The following is a 4,793-nucleotide window of genomic DNA, read 5'->3' on the forward strand; positions in this document are numbered from 1 at the left end:
TGTTTTGAATTTTTTTGACTAATCTTCGACAATGGTCTGTGTTAGTCCAACAATCAGCGACAAAAGCCCGACAAACTATTTGTATATTAAAGAAGTCATGAATCTAAAGTTAGTCGGCCGATTTCGCCTCTGCTCCCGTTCAACAATAAAATAAGTGATCACAACGGGCAGCGCCATCATCTGGTGCGTGAAAAAAAATTTACTTGAGCAACACGCGGGAAGGCCTCATGTTTGTGGCACATTTCTCCGCCTTGAGAGAAGAATACGGGATCGCTTGTTATAACATAGCTCGCATCATAACGGTCGTCATCTGAAAACACGTAAGTATTTTTCCCTTTACAAAGCTTGGAAATACGCTTTTCTATATCACTACGCGAAGAGACTTTTATGAGAAAAATACTGTGTTCGTGTATTGTTGTAATTGAGTGATATAAAATGTAGATGATTTGACAGTCAAAATTATAAAACTTTTCTTTGTGTCGATGTATAGTCTGGCAATACAAAGGTAACATGGCGTGAATTTTCCAATAAAAGACTCTGTGTACTGGATTTTGTATTTTTCACATCACAAAAATCTTTTTGTTTTTAGACAATGGCAAACGACGATATAGCCGGACGAATCCGCGAGATGAATTTGGCCAATGACCAACACGTGGAGGGCCACGTTCCGCTCGGTCCTCCACCGGGTATCGCACCACAGCTTCCTCCAGCACCGGTTCCTGATCCTCCACCGCCGGAAGGACAAGAAGAGCGAGCAGATGGCCTACAAGACGCTCACGAACGACCGCGACAGTGTAAGTGACGAACAACGCTCTTTCCGTCTTTGAATCGACCTTCAAAAACAAATTTTATTTTTCACCATTACAGATCGAGGTACCAGAGCTGGATGGAAGACCCGCGAGAATCTGAAGATGAAATATTTGAATGAACTCCAAACCCTTGCGGCAAACTCCTTGGCCAGACAAGCCATACAGGCCAGACGTTACCGTGAGAATAATAGAGACCGAAATCGTAATAACGGTGGAAATCGCGACTATGGTGGAAATCGAAGTGGTCGAGGAAACCGGGAGTGAAACATGGTTTTTTCATGATATAAAAAATAATATTTTTCACAAATAAAGAAAAGTTCAATTGTTCTCACACGTTTTCTATTCTCTTAGTATGTCACACCTTCTTCGAACAATAATTTTAACCAATATAAAAAAAATATATATTTATGTATATATATTCATGATCGTGTATGTAATGACGTTCTTAATATGAAAAAAAAACAACATGAAAATTTTAGACATATACACACTATTGAATGAACAACAAAATCAATTGTAGACAATTTTGTCGTTTTCAAATATTTTATTTGTTTTCCTCGGCGCCATCGTCGTGCTCGATATTGTCATCTATTATATTTCGTAAACTTTCATTTGATGGAACATTCAATTAGTGAATTGAGAATATTTTGACCGTGATGTTGTTTTTTCTTCAATATTAAGAACATAATCAAATCATGTGTCGAATTTCGGATTTTTCATAAAGATTATTCACGAAATTAATTGATTTAATTGTGTGGTGAAACATTCTAGCGTAAAAGTGTTGAGGTTATGTTGAATCATGATTTCTTTGCTTTATCGATACCTGAGTTTTCATAATTGATCGTAAACGAAACATGGGAAAACAATAAAGTAGTGACATTATGTCTACGTGCAACCACGAAGATTGATGGTGGCGAGGGTTATTGCACGACCGAAGCGTTAACGCTGCATCAAATACGTCACAAATATGAAGAGATGGACGTTACATGTTCCGGATTGTGAAAGTCATTTTTCTTCAATATTAAGAATATAATCAAATCATGTGTCGAATTTCGCATTTTTCATAAAGAATTATTCACGAAATTAATTGATTTAATTGTGTGGTGAAACATTCTAGCGTAAAAGTGTTGAGGTTATGTCGAATCATGATTTCTTTGCTTTATCGATACCTGAGTTTTCATAATTGATCGTAAACGAAACATGGGAAAACAATAAAGTAGTGACATTATGTCTACGTGCAACCACGAAGATTGATGGTGGCGAGGGTTATTGCACGACCGAAGCGTTAACGCTGCATCAAATACGTCACAAATACGAAGAGATGGACGTTACATGTTCCGGATTGTGAAAGTCATGAAAGATTGCTAGATGAAGTTCATAGTTTAGAGTAGCACCTGCAATCGCAGAGTGGTAAGTAAGCCTAATATTAGCATAAAATGAAATGGTAAAATTTTGTTTTGAATTATATTTCTGCGCATTACAAATGGAACCACACATTTCACAGCAATGTTGATTTATAAATTTTTCACTACCAACATCATGTTTCCACTGTTTTCCATTTTTTAAAGTATTCTATGATTTGAAATGCATTGCTGATCTACTCTGTTTGTTTTTCACAGGATCGCCTATCATTTATATGTACTCAGCTGTCATTTGTAAGCATTCCGGTGACTCACACTAATAGTTGAAAATTCGATGGATCTTCAGTATTTGGAGCCACATGGGAAAAACTGAACGTTTACGATCACAGTGAATCAATCATTTACATGTCTGCAATGAACCTGAGTCTGATTGCTGATTACCTCAAATTTAGAGCATGGCAGTTTGTGACGACGAGCGTTATATTTTTATCATATGCTGTCAGGCAGATAAGCATCAAAGTGTTCTTTTCTGAAAATTCTGATCAATGTCTCCTGATATATTCACCACAGCTGGAGGCGTTGATCTTAGTCTTACAGGTGTCAATACTGACATCATCCATAACAGCCAATGGGTGAGTTTTTTGTTTCTTATAATCTTTCATTTTTCGTTATTTCCATCTGATTCTTCTAATGGGGAGTCATTCATTCTTTTAATTTGCTTGCAAAACTATTTTTCATTCACAATTGTTGGGATGATTTTTATTTTTTATTTTTTGTAAATTTTCAACTTCATTCAATAATGTTTATGAATTTCGAGAAAAATTTTGATTAATTAAAACGTATTTTTTTCCATAAAACAACGTTGAGCGATTGTATACAGCTTTTGGACCGAGGGAACGATCGACGAAAAAAATAATGGATTGCGTTGTGGCAAAACATAAACTCGTGAAAATGGTCATTTGTAAGGAAATGAAAATTAATGTCAAAAACATCAACACTCCTATTGAAGTAGTCTGAAAAGAAAAACATACTGGAAACATTATTTCAGAAATTGAGTCCGAATTTGAAGAAAAGAAAAACTTGTTTGCAAGCGTGCAAGCGCTTTTCTACAATAGTATCAAAGTTTGTAATACTGTATGGTGAAAATACCAGAAAATTCTAATATTTCTATATAGCGGCATACATGACAATCGTTTAACTTTTTGGGTTTGACTGTAAGATGTGAATTAACTAATTCATTACGAAAGTCTTCAGCCGCTTAATTCTGCATAGATCATTGTGGATGTCATGTAGAAGACTGTGTTCTCTAAATAGGAAAGTGTTTTCATCGCAAAACAATGCACACATACTTCAAGTTATGGAATTATGTTGGGGTTTCAAGTACGCTGTGTTTTTTTGCTTTCAAGAGACTCGGTAGAGTCTCGGGACAAGTACATTGACAGCCCTGTCGTCTGCTGGCCCGAGGCTCTTGCCGAGACTATATTTTCTCTGAATAAAACGATTCGACGTGGTGGGGGTAAAATCGACATGTGATTTTCTTTAATTAGGAAGCTCATGAGTTATGTACGGCTTTGAAAATTGAACTTTCAGCTAATTAAGAAGTTCTCTATCGAATAAGCCCAAAATCAGCATGAGCGGTGGCGTAATTGCTGAGAAAAAACTTTGCACGGGCTCAAGATTCTGCAAAAGTTACTAACACATTCGGGATTTGACGTATCTGTATACGTGTACTCTGACCGCTACAAACATAGGCACCTTGGCCCCCATGATCACCAATCCCCGGTGAGAGAATTTTCGTTGCAACCAATGAAGGGTGAGAGAATTTCTGGGCCAATGACATTCGATAAAAAGTGCAGGGAAGATTGGCGGAAATAAGCTAAGGAGCTGGAGAGCTCGAAAATCACCAGCTGAAGTTTCGCGTCATGTTGACGTTTGGGGTTATGTTATGAAGTGCGTGCGGGATAAATAAAAATAATTTTCGCGTCATCTAATGAAGTGCATATTAGTATTCAATTTGTTAAAACTTGTAGTATACCAAACCAGTATAAAAGCGGCCGCGTAAATGTAGTCTGTGATCTGTGTGTGAAAAAAAATATTAACAATGCGCGATGCATATGTCACCGAAACTTTTCAAGATTTCATTATTTCGTTCGATTGGAAATAAGTGTCAACTGAGATAATCTTTCAATTAAACCAGAGTGCGCGGAATATTGTCCAGTGTAAATATATCGTCAGTTGCGTGATTATATATCATGTGTAATAATATAGGTTATATATACGAGTTTCCTATGATAGCTGTGTGGTAACGAACCGGCCGAGGTTTGACATTACGAAGTGCGGGACAAATGTAACAAACATTCGCACAGTTAATGAATAATATAAATAAGGCAAATCAGTTTATCAAAAATAGGTCTGGAAGTTGTAAGGAAAAACGTTCGTCAACCTATAACGTCAAATTTTCTTTTTGCAATCTTAAATATTATGATTGATAATTAATAAAACAAGAACACACGGAACTGTTAGTATAATGTGAGAAACTCCAATTGAATAAATGTTTTCTAATTTATTTCTTGTGTCATCATTATTTTTGAATATTCCTATATTTTGCTTCCTATTGAGTTTG

Source organism: Venturia canescens, chromosome 5 (assembly GCF_019457755.1).
Source record: "Venturia canescens isolate UGA chromosome 5, ASM1945775v1, whole genome shotgun sequence".
Lineage (NCBI taxonomy): Eukaryota > Metazoa > Arthropoda > Insecta > Hymenoptera > Ichneumonidae > Venturia > Venturia canescens.